Source organism: Thermobia domestica, chromosome 16 (assembly GCF_964235325.1).
Source record: "Thermobia domestica chromosome 16, izTheDome1.hap1.1, whole genome shotgun sequence".
NCBI classification, from domain to species: Eukaryota; Metazoa; Arthropoda; class Insecta; order Zygentoma; family Lepismatidae; genus Thermobia; species Thermobia domestica.
In genome coordinates, this window is record NC_137469.1 from 135,112,589 (window position 1) to 135,126,645 (window position 14,057).

Sequence of the window (14,057 nt, forward strand, 5' to 3'; positions counted from 1 at the left end):
TTATTTAAAATAGGAAAAAAATGCGGTAGTGAAAGCATCTGGTCTATTTCTGCTTGGAAAATGAGAGAAACCAAACAGTTAGGGACAAATTACATTATCTTAGGAAAACATATGTTGCAGTACTAACGCAATAGGTTAACATTTGTGAGTGAAATTAGTGGAACTTAAGTCGTTAATTGCTCGTTTTTCGTAACTGCATCTTATATTGCCATCTAGTGCCGAACAACATAACTCAGTGATGAGTGGATGTTGGTCTCGCGGAGGAATATCAAGCTCGTATGTTTCTGCTATTCTCAAGCACTAAATTCAAAGTTCAGTACCTGTGTCAAAAAAAAAAAAAAAAAAAAAAATCATGCCACGAATAAGTAAGGAAGGTCATTTGTTTTTATCAAGTAAGAGAAAGAAAAGAAGGGGATTTAACTTAAAATCTTGGAGGGAAGAACAAAATATTGTAAGTGAAGTTAAACGTAAAACATATAATTTTTGTCATTATAAAGAAACTTTGAATGTAAGTTGGAAGAATTACTAACACGGCAGGGTCCCACAAGTTATTGCTGAAATCTGATAGCCACATAGCATATCTGATAGAGCACCATAACAAAATTTAAGGTGCTATGGACCAGAAGGATAGAAGTTATGGGGCTTCAAAATTTGAATATTCCAAAAATTATATCATGGAATTATAAACGGTTTAAGTAAATATCTTGAAAACCGTTAAAGCAATCAAAATAAAAGTTACTAAATATAATAAGAACAAAATGCCTAATCGAAAACCACAAACAGTGTTGCCATAGGTGAAGCAGTGTTGCCAACTCAGCATAAAAATATTTTATTTGAAATAGCACTATATACAAATGTGCACAGACTTAAAATGCATTATTATCACTAAACATAACTGTGAAGTGTAGGCAAGAGGTGCTTAAATGACAGAGACCTCCGCAAGCAGTGTAGAGAGTTGGAACCTAATTAATCCAGACGAAGAAAGGAGCGAAGACCGTCAATTCCCGACGAGACAGTCGCGAAGGTTGAGCAAACAGTCCAGCTCAAACCTCTTGACGTCTGTCAAAAGCCAATGGTGTGCAGGTGTGAAGATTCGTGAACAAGCATAACGTAAAACATTAACGCAGAAATTAAGATATTGAAAAAGAAATTCGTTCTTACAAATTTATTAACGCTATAGTGACAGATATATCATAATAAAATACCTTTCAAATTTCTTTCTTCTAATCCAGGAACAAAGCTATTAGATAACGTCGCCCAACTTGTATTGGATATTGTGAAAAGGAGGACATGACTTAAACGTCTGCAGGTTTGAGCCGGACTGTAGCAGCTGCTTGTTAAGTTGAAAAATTATTTGAACAGAACGTGCTTCAGCAACGAAAATGAAGTGAAAGATGAGATGAGATGGTATTGCATAGATATGCAAAAGGTGCCACAGCGTCTAAAAAAAATTGAACGCTTGAAATGAAGATTATGTAGAAAAATAATTAAATGTACAAGCTCTTAATCTTTTGAACCGGCCGACCGATCTCGATCAAATTTTCAACGTAGATGCGGTTCTGGCCTTGGAGTGTCCTTAGATATTTACTTTGACGGTACAACTTAGGGGATGGGGAGGAGGAGGACATAAAAAATAAAACTTAATAACTCTTGAACCTCCCGACCGATCTTAACTTGATCAAATTTTCAATGTAGATGAGGTTCGGCACGAGGATGATTTTTATCATTTCACTTTGACGGAACAATGTAGGAAAGAGGATGGAGGGGGAGATATACAAAAATCAATAAATATAAAAAAAAGTGACTATGTTTGTGAATTAATTACTTTTGAACCACCAGATCGATTTCAATCAAATTTTCAACGTATAGGAAGTTCAAACCTGGGAAGTTTTTTTTTTTTTTATCATTTCATTTTGACAGTAGATCTTAGGGGAGAGGAAGCGGAGGCGGGAAAATATATGAAAATAAATAAAACTTAATAACTCTTGAACCACCCGACCGATTTCGATCAAACTTTGAACATAGATATGGTTCGGGCCTAAGATGTTCTCTTCATTTCACTTTTACAATGCAATGAGGGGGAGGGGGAGATATATATCGAAAAAGTAAAAATAAAACCGACTGTCTTTGTGACTTCATCACGTTTAAACCACCGGACCGATCTTAACCAAATTTTCAACATAGATGAGGTCCAGATATGAGGTGTTTTTTTAATCATATCATTTTAACGGTAGAACTTAGAGGAGGGGAAAGGGAACGGAGAAATCTATAAAAATAAATGAAACTTAATAACTCTGGAGCCACCAGATCTATCTTGATCAAACTTTCAACGTAGATAAGGTTCGGGCCTGGGATGTTTTCGTTATTTCACTTTTACGGTGGAACCTAGGGGAGGAGGAGGAGGGAGATATATGTAAAAAGAATAAAAATAAAAGTGACCTTTTTTGTGACTTCATGACGCTTTAACCACAGAACCGATCTTAATCAAATTTTTAATATGGAAGAAGTCTGGTGTGGTTTTTATCATATCACTTTGATGGTAGACCGTAGGGGATGGGGAAGGACAAACATGTAAAAATAAATAAAATTTAATAACTCTTGAACTACCGGACCGATCTCGATTAAATTTTCAACGTAGATTAAGTTCGAAGATGAGATGATTTTGTCACATCACTTTGACGATGTAACTTAAAGAAGGGGAAAGACATTTACGAATAATCGAAAATGACCGATATTAGTGTCAAATAAATAGTTTTTGAGGTCGCTGAAATGAAAATTGACACTTTTGATGCCATTTAAATCCAAATGAAGCCCCGCATAAATTGTGGAAGGGGAGGGGTATATATATATATACCCCTCCCCTTCCACAATTTATGCGGGGCTTCATTTGGATTTAAATGGCATCAAAAGTGTCAATTTTCATTTCAGCGACCTCAAAAACTATTTATTTGACACTAATATCGGTCAGTATATATATATATACTATGTGATCAAAAGTATCCGGACACTTGGCTGAAAATGACTTACAAGTTCGTGGCGCCATCCAACGCTACTGCTGGAATTCAATATGGTGTTGGCCTTGATGACAGCTTCCACTCTCGCAGGCATACTATCAATCAGGTGCTGGAAGGTTTCTTGGGGAACGAAAGCCCATTCTTCACGGAATGGTGAACTGAGGAGAGGTATCGATGTAGGTCGGTGAGGCCTGGCATGAAGTCGGCGTTCCAAAACATCCCAAAGGTGTTCTATAGGATTCAAGTCAGGACACTGTGCAGGCCAGTCCATTGGAATGTTATGGTCGTGTAACCACTCCGCCACAGGCCGTGCAGTATGAATAGGTGCTCGAACGTGTTGAAACATGCAATCGCCATCCCCGAATTGCTCTTCAACAGTGAGAAGCAAGAAGGTGCTTAAAACATCAATGTAGGCCTGCGCTGTGAGAGTGCCACACAAAACAAGGGGTGCAAGCTCTCTACAAGAAAAACACGACCATACCATAACACTATCACCTCCGAATTTTACTGTTGGCACTACACAGGCTGACAGATGACGTTCACTGGGCATTCGCCATACACACACCCTGCCATCGGATCGCCACGTTGTGTACAGTGATTCGTCACTCCACACAACGTTTTCCCACTTGTTGAATCGTCCAATGTTTACGCTCCTTACACCAACTGAAGCGTCGTTTGGCATTTACTTGCGTGATGTGTGGCTTATGAGCAGCCGCTCGACCATGAAATCCAAGTTTTCTCACCTCACGCCTAACTGTCATACTACTTGGAGTGGATCCTGATGCAGTTTGGAATTCCTGTGTGATGGTCTGGATAGATATCTGCCTATTACATTTTACGACCCTCTTCAACTGTCGGCGGTTTCTGTCAGTCAACAGACGAGGTCGGCCTGTACGCTTTTGTGCTGTACGTGTCCCTTTGGACCTAGGGATGTTTAGGAGTGTGGAAATCTCGCGTACAGACTTCTGACACAAGTGACACCCAATCACCTGACCACGTTCGAAGTCCGTGAGTTCCGCGGAGCGCTCAATTCTGCTTTCTCACGATGTCTAATGACTACTGATAATGTCGCTGACAATGAGTACGTGGCAGCACAATGCACCTAATATGAGGAACGTATGTTTTTGAGGGTGGCTGGATACTTTTGATCACATAGTGTATATATATTACTTCCTGTGGTACTTCCACAACAATTTTTCTAAAGAAAGTTTAGCTACGAGCATAAAATTTGGTTATTGACCCCCTTTGATGAGATCTTATTACCTTATATGATTATATGGGCATGTATAGGGGTCTAGTTTATTTCTAAAGATATAGATACATTGGTGCATCCGTTGAAAGGAGGAGGACACTGGCCTACCACCTTAAATTTTGGAGATTGCCAAATGTAAACATTTAATATAGTACTATAGTACTATATGACCCTAATATGTATTAGTATAAATTTGTACGGTCCATTTTTTCCCTTTTATGGATAAAAAATGTTAAAAATTCAAATTTCGGAGGTTATTGACCCCCTTTGATGTGGTTTTGTTACCTTATATGAATATATGAATGGGTTCGGAGGTCTATTTTCTTTTATAAGCCATGAGAACATCCATGCTTCCATTTTAAAATTTGGCAGAGGTACATTGGCTCACTCTTAAAGTTAGGAAATCCCCAATTTTGTATAATAATATAGGTTCTTATAAATTTCGTTTCCTTTCATGGGTAAAAAATTGTCATTGATAAGGATGAATGAGTACAGAGGTTTATTACCTTTATATTTTTAAATTCCCTTTTAAGTGTTGTTGGGGGACATAGAATCATTTCTTAAATTTTGGAATTATCAAATAACAAGTAGGTGTTCCTCTTATGGACAAATATTCAAATTTTAAAGGTTATTGACTTATTTTATCTTTCTTGATACGGCTTTATTATTGAATGAGTACATAATTTATTACTTTTTTTCATAAGACACCGGTGTATTTGTGTACCAATCTTAAATTTTGGGAGGGGTACATTTCTTATTGTTAAATCAATAATTGTTAATTGTTCTCAAAATTGGATGGTATCTCATTCATTGGATAAATCATTATCAAATATTAGTATGATCACGTGATCAGTTATTGACCTATGATGGGATTAGGAGTCCAGGACATTGGTACATTGAAACTTTGTACGATAATTTGAGAATTGTCAAAATAAAATTACGTCATTAGTTTTGATTATTCCCGCCTATGGACCAAATATAACCGTAAGCAATATGATGTATCATGTGATTGACGTTGGTGATTCATTTCATTTGTTGTGGTACTTCTTAAGTTTGAGCACACACTTCTAGAAAAGAGTTGATTCTACTAAGTTAAACAATTGACGGACATTATGGACCTTATTGAACATATAATGATATGGTTAATTTTAAGACAGGTATATCGAGAGGTACATTTCTTTAAATTTGGGGATTATGATAAACAGAATTTTAACATAAGACGCAAAATTTGAAACAATACTTTGAACTTTAATCACAGCTCATAGTCTAAGATCAATGGTGTTGGTTGATTGGACCTTGAGCTTTAGAAATCTGATGGCTAACCTTATTGCACCTTATGACTCATAGTCTAAAGGCAATATATGCTACAACACTGAAATTTAGTCACAAGGTGATGTAATCTGACACTGGCAAAATTATTGTTGATGCAATTTGATTGGTTTATCACTATCTTTCGTTCAATCTGATTGGCTGATCACTATCTTTCGTACAATCTGATTGGTTGATGAATTTCAAATCTTTGCTGCATTCAGTTTTAAGTTTTGTTTAACATTTAAAAATTTTGGTTTCGTTCAACATTTTGTACTCATTGATAAATATGATCAAAACCGTTTATTTGTTAATCCAATAGTTAAAAACCGGATAAAGTTTGACGTTTAACCGTGATACGTGAAATTATTAGTTTGAAAATTTTTACTTTGAAAATTTTGTTTGAAAATTTTTGTTTGTAAATTTTTTGTTTCAAATTTTTGTTTGAAATTTTTTGTTTCCAAATTTAGTTTGAAATTTTTTCGTTTGAAAATTTTTTGTTTCAAAATTTTGAAAATAAATTTTTTCGTTTGAAAAATTTTTTTCGTTTCAAAATTTTTCTTGAAAATTTTGTTTGAATTTTTTTCGTTTGCATTTTTTTGAAATTTTTCGTTTCGAAATTTTTGTATGTAAACTTTTTGTTAAAGTTTTTGTTTGGAAAATTTTGGTTTCATATTTTTAAGTTTGTGCACTCATTGATAAAGAACTGAAACTGTTTAGAACAAAAACATCTGGCAACACTGTTTATCATGATGGAATAGTACACGTCAAAACTTGATAATGCAACGTCATCAATTTGGCGTCATATATAAGTATCGTTCGGGTTAGTATTCATGATAACGTCATCATGGCTACTTGTCTGCAGTTTCTAAACACACGTGATGTGATGAAATCATTTACCAAGATTATTGATTTACAACAGAATGTACCTTATAGAATCTTAGGTAGCCCAATAATCCCTAAAAAGTTTGGATTAAGAATCGTAGTGAAGCTTGAAAATGATAAGAATATAATTTTACCAGCCAGATATTTACCGATGGAAGCATCAAAACAAGAAGAACTGTTACGTTTCTTGAATACTGGATTTGTTTCTTTATGTTGTTTTTGGGTCGAAGTCATCAATTTGAATTTACTACACAGCCGGATCAGTGAATTGGTTTCGTCAGCAATTGTGATGAAATCATGAATTCAAACGTCAGTATATTCGACGTCAGACGTAGCTGTATGCTGAAATCTTTAATCACAGAATGCGATCTATGAATTTGGTTGGTCAGCATGACGTCAGCAACTGTGATGAAATCATGAATTCAAACGTCAGCCCATTCCTTTCCAATAACGTCAGCAATAACTCTATGAAATCAGCAAATATCATGAAATCTTTTGAGCAAGTGCGTTTCAGCAGGAATGATGTGTACTTCTAACGATAAAGAATTTCTCTTTGCAAGCTATTATCCAATAAATATATTTAAGACTAAACATGTGATGATTAGTATCAGTGATACAACACTTGAACCTGTGATTCGATTGGGCAACGCAGAACAATTTGGTGTACAACTGACCTGTGAAGAATGGCAAATATTATGTTCACGAATCGACCAAATGAATGATTATTTTCATGATGAGCTAAATGTGACCATAGTCAAATCATTACGCTCAAATCATGAAGTGGTGCAGCGTACAGTCCTCGAAGAGAAGATGGTGCTGTTACGTAAAAAGAGTACATTGCATGTCCCTCGCAACATGGTCTATATAACGCAAGCGAAATGGAACAAATTCATCAATGTATTCCAGTGTGTAAAACATGTAGTGGAAGTGTGCAACAAAAAAAAAAGTATATTTCTGAAAAAGTACAATTTTCAGAAATGTGTTATGCATATTGCATTAAAAAATGTCAAACCAAAATTTTGAAACAAAAACTTTAACAAAAGATTTTTCAAACAAAAAATTTCAAACGAAATTTTGAAACAAAAAATTTTCAAACGAAAAAATTTCAAACAAAATTTGGAAACAAAGAAATTTCAAACAAAAATTTCAAAGAAAAAATTACAAACAAAAAAATTTCAAACAAAATTTTCAAAGTAAAAATTTTCAAACTAAATTTTCACGTTTCACGGTTAAACGTCAAACTTTATCCGGTTTTTAACTATTCGATTAACAAAAAATGGTTTTGATCATATTTATCAATGAGTTCAAAGTATTGTTTCAAATTTCGCGCCTTATGTTAAAATTCTGTTTATCATAATTCCCAAATTTAAAGAAATGTACCTCTCGATATACCTGTCTTAAAATTAACCATATCATTATATGTTCAATAAGGTCCATAATGTCCGTCAATTATTTAACTTAGTAGAACCAACTCTTTTCTAGAAGTGTGTACTCAAACTTAAGAAGAACCACAACAAATGAAATGAATCACCAACGTCAATCACATGATACATCATATTGCTTACGTTTATATTTGGTCCATAAGCGGGAATAATCAAAACTAATGACGTAATTTTATTTTGACAATTCTCAAATTATTCTACAAAGTTTCAATGTACCAATGTTCTGGACTCCTAATCCCATCATAGGTCAATAACTGATCACGTGGTCATACTAATATTTCACAATGATTTACCCAAAGAATGAGATACCATTCAATTTTAAGAACAATTACCAATTATTGATTTAACAATAAGAAATGTACCCCTCCCAAAATTTAAGATTGGTACACAAATACACCGGTGTCTTATGAAAAAGGTAATAAATCATGTACTCATTCAATAATAAAGCCGTATCAAGAAAGATAAAATAAGTCAATAACCTTTAAAATTTGAATATTTGTCCATAAGAGGGACGCCTACTTGTTATTTGATAATTCCAAAATTTTTAGAAATGATTCTATGTACCCCAACAACATTTAAAATGGAATTTAAAAATATAAAGGTAATAAACCTCTGTACTCATTCATCCTTATCAAAGGGCTCATTTATATTTTTGACAATTTTTTACCCGTGAAAGGAAACGAAATTTATAAGAACCTATATTATTATACAAAATTGGGGATTTCCTAACTTTAAGAGTGAGCCAATGTACCTCTGCCAAATTTTAAAATGGAAGCATGGATGTTTTCATGCCTTATAAAAGAAAATAGATCCCTGAACCCATTCATATATTCATATAAGGTAATAAAACCACATCAAAGGGGGTCAATAATCTCCGAAATTTGAATTTTTAACATTTTTTATCCATAAAAGGGAACAAAAAAGGACCTCAGAAATTTATACTAATACATATTAGGGTCATATAGTACTATAGTACTATATCAAATGTTTACATTTGGCAATCTCCAAAATTTAAGGTGGCGGGCCAGTGTACTCCTTCAAATCTTTCAACGGATGCACAAATGTATCTATATCTTAAGAAATAAAATAGACCCTTATACATGCCCATATTATCATATAAGGTAATAAGACCTCATCAAAGGGGGTCAATAACCTCCGAAATTTGATTTTTGGTAGTTCTTTATCCATAAAAGGGAACGTGATGGATCACCCATATTTATGGTCATACACATTGATGTCCTATACTACAATACTAAATGCGTATATTAAACAATTTCCAAAATTTAGAGGGGTGGGCCACCTCCCAAATTTTAAAAAGGATACACTAATATACCTATGTCTTATGTGAAATAATTGACTCTTATATAATCATAGGATTTCATCAAAGGGGATAACTTAGGTCAAAACCAAACACGTGGTCGTACTAATTTTCGATAATCTTTTACCCATGAACGGAAACGAGGTGGATCATCCACATTTATCATGATAGATATTGAAATCCTGTGCTATAATACCGAATCTTTAAATTGGAAAATTCCCAAAAATTAAGGGGTGGGCCAAGGTACCCCTCCCAAAAATTTAAAGGCGTGCACCAATATGCCCATGTCTTATGATAGGGAATGAACACCTATTCATGACCATATAAGGTAATAGGCCTCATGAAAGGGGCTAAAATGGCCCAAAAACTAAACACGTTGTACAACGTATTTCTTACGTTTATATTTTGGCAATTTTGTACTCCTAAGAGGGAACGAGTGGACCATCCAAATTTATCATAATACATATTAGGGTTCTATACTATAATACCAAATGTTTAAATTTGACATTTTCTAAAATTTAGGGGGTGGGCAAAGGTACCCTTCCAAAAATTTAAAGGGGTGCATCAACATACCCCTATCTTATGAAAGGGAATGGACCCCTGTATACGCCCATATAGCTATATAAGGTAATAACAGCTCATCAAAGGGGATAAATTAGGTCAGAAACTCCCGAAATTTAATTTTTGGCAATTTTTTACCCATGAAAGGGAACGAGGTTGACCCCAATACTAATAGAGGTACATACCCTGGTCCTAAGGTACATACCCAATTTTTAAATTTGGCAAATTCCAAAATTTAAGTGGGGTGGCTCTATGTACCGCTGCCAAAATTTAGGGGGTGGGCCAAGGTGCCTCTGCCAAATTTTTAGGGGGTGGTCCTAGTTACCACTAGGTCATTGACCCCAGGCCAAGGGCATTGACCTTTGAGAGGTGAGTCATTCGGGCCAACGGCTACCACTACTACTCATAGCTCGGGAACCATAACTTGTGGAGAGATGACATTGATGTTGATCAATACCTAAGAGGTGGTAAATATTTTGGTACCGATATTAATTGGTGGCCAGTTGGACAGTGGCCACCAGTTACTATTTGGTACCAAAATATTTACCATCCATTTAGATATTGATCAACACCAATATGGTCTCTCTATGACTTACGGTTCCCGAAATATGGCTCCTCAAATCTCTGAAAGACGGCCATTTTTTTGGCCAATATCTCGGGAATGGTAAGAGTGACTCAAAAGATTTAATCACTTGCTCTGATAGCTTTTGATGCTCTATCGAATGCAGGGTTCAAATTTGAAAAAAGAAGTCGCAAATAATAGACAGACGGACAAGACAGACACATATACAGACATTGAGAATTCAGTAACGAACTTTTTAAGTTCGTTGAAAAGATAAAAACAAGAATTACAGAAATATTTTTCATAATTTATCCTGAAGAAGTAGTGACAACATGGGCGCCCGAAGAAAAATTTTTAGGGGGCTCATCTACCTGGTTACTATATTACGTTTGGTATTTATTTGAATTAAAAAATCTTAAGAAATTTAATATATTTTCGTGAGCTAGGGGCCGCACCCTCTTCCCTTGCCCTTCGGGCACCCATGGATGACAGTATATTTTCATTTGTATAACATGAAAAATTCCAATTGATGCAATACAATTTATGCAATGCTGTACTAAGTAAACTACAAAGGCACTTTTCGTAAAAGTTTTTTTTTTCTTTTTTAAGTATTTCAACAATATCATTCTAATTTTACCTTCACAACCACTCGTAGTTGGCTACATCATTACTTAATTTAAGAACTTCAGGCAATACATCCAGCAGCTTCTTGGGTTTGCAACGTTGCACTTTTGAGCGATCTGCATTGATTACGACGATAGTCAACTAAAGGTTTGCTTGTCACCGAACGAAGTTCACATGTTAATATGGTACTTTTCCATACATTACCTTGCTTAATGTTGAATTTCCAGTATATCTTCAACAGTAGTACTGTATATATCATACCAGAAAAGGAGACACAAACAAACAAACAAATAAACAAAACACAAAACAAAGCACAACGCAACCGAACCTATGCGCCATCAATCCTCGCTTCGCACATGTGCTTCTTTCTCCAATGTGCATGTCTGACACAAGTATCTTTAAAAATGGTCTTCTACCATTATTCTAAAAATACGGTAGATAGTATATTTTTTATGCTAAGAGGCACTTATTTTCACGGTTATTGCTTACAGTGTATGTATTGGGGCCCAAAATGTACTAGAACGGGGAAAATTGGAGAATGTCGGGAAAATTCCCTTCAGAAATCCCTACCATCAAATTTGGACCCCTCTGGAGTGGCACAGGCTAAAAGCACACAATCCAAATTTATCTCTAAAATTACTACAGGGGCTAAAGAATAAGTGTACACTCATATAAGTACCCGGAACCCTGACTGTTATAATTCCATTACTTGGGGTCCAGTTCATTTGCAGTTGTGAGAACACCTAGACAGATGAAATCAAACTTACATGTAACTTTTCTCGGCACTGACAGCAGTTCGTAGCCCTGATCCAGATGCTTAATCAGGTAAAATTGTAAAGTAGTTGACTAAGGAAACAGTTCTCCATTCTAAGAGGAATCTCTATGGTTCGGATCGTGTTTTCTAAAGAACACCATAAATTAATCTCAATATTGCTGTGTATGTAATGTATTATTTCTTTATATACTGTATATTTAGAGAAATAAAAATACTGACCACATATGAATCAGTAAATGCTTGAAAGTAGCTGAAAATATAAAATCTAAAACAACTCCAGGAAATAAGTTTGTAAATGATTGCCTCCATTGAGAGACCTTCTCCAATCCTCCTCATTCCAACATCTTTTTCTTTCTGGAGGAGAGAAGATCTTGCTTGTCACACTGAGTATGTATTGAAATTGAAACATTTGAAAAAGTTTAAACCTGGAACCCGGGTGCGCCGAATAAATTTCAATACACTAACCACTTACGTACCGCGTTACTTAACCTTCCACCCAAACTAATACCTAGTTAAAATCGTTGCATGTAATACTATACAAAATACTAATGCCAGTATAATGAGTCGACTTACTCGAGATTTTCTTCTTTAACCCTAAAACAAGTTATATAGACGTTCCCCAATCAGGAACATATCATGAAACGTTCTTCAAGTTAAGGCTACGTCATCGTTCTCAGCGATGGTCCCGATTTACAGTACAATCCTTCTTCACCTTCTAGTTTCCAAAGAAGAAAAGAGGGTAGAAATTAATTTCACGTTCTTTGAATTATATAAAAACGTGTAGAAATAGTGTGTGCTATGTTTATCTAACATAACTACCAGTTTATTTGGCTACATCTTTTATATTTCATGAATTTTCTGATTGGATTTCAAGTCTTTTTGTTGAATAATCAACACACTCCATTGTAGGGGGTTTGGGGGAGGGGAAATATCATCTTGTTGTTTTTTATTTGCTTATTTGAAAGCTATACCAAGCTGGGATACTACATTTCACCTTTCTATATCTACGGGAAGTACCCTAAAGGTTTTGATGATCATAAGAGAGTAAGTGAATAAGGGATGAGATCAATGAACTTTGCGTAATAACAACATTTAAAGTATCAGGTTGTCAGAAAAGCCATGTTGTATTTCAGTAAAATATGACAACTGATGATCTGTGGGTATACTAGAGTTATTCGGATCATGCAATAGTTATGTCACGAATAGCTAAGATGTTGATTATTATTTGTTTTGTGTATTAATATTGCTTTTTGCTTGGTTTGGTTTTACAGATTTGACCAAAGATGGCGCTGGTCAGTGAAAACTTGACACACGACTCATTGACCCACCACCCACCGTGACCAACTCTGAAAAACGACCGACCATGACCCACTCTGACCCACCACCCACCACCCACGATGAACCACTGACCCACCAAATCACATCGTCATCAACTCTGACACATGATCCGCGGCCTCTTCTCTACCGACTAAAGAGCAATAAAACCAAATTGTAAAATTCTAACTAATCGGAGTTTGAATTTCTACCGTCAATCGCTCAAGCACCGCTCTGTTACAATAATAATGGATCTGACTTTTACGATATAAAATGGTAAGGGCATGATTGCGATGAATTTCAATTAAATTATTACGGTCTAATTATTTCCTTGTTGAATTATCGATACTTTTCAGCGGAAAGACGGATGAAATTTGAAAGTCCCAAATCAAGAAAAGACCAACGCACAGAAGCTTACATTACAAATTTTATGTTTATTTTTCTCACAATTTATATGTTGATTGCCATGTGCTCAAAGCGCTCTACATAATAAACAAGCTTCAGCAATTATTATAATAGGAAGCGCATGGTAAGCATATATGGATATTGATGCGAAGCACTGTATTTTTTTGTTTCTCAACTTGTTTCTTAACTAATATCGATCGTTTTCGATTATTTTTACAAACTAACCCACTATCAATTTACCATATATAGAAAGTGCCGCCCCTCCCCTTCAAGGAGAATTTTAAAAAGTGATAGAAGACATTCTGTTCATTTTCAATAATGAGTTCATATACTGAATTTCAGCTCCGTAAGTTTAACGGCTTGTGAGATATTCAATTTTTTTTTGCAAAAATTCGGATCTCCACTATCCCTTAGGACATTATTATAAAAAAAAGCAATATGATAACATCTTAGTTTGGATTAAGGCCCAACTATATACCAAAAGACATTTCATTTAACTACAATTTGGCTGTGATGATTAGGCACATATGGTTACATTCAATTTTCCATATAATAATTTATATATTATAGTGATTCAAAAATGTATTTTTTCCAGTA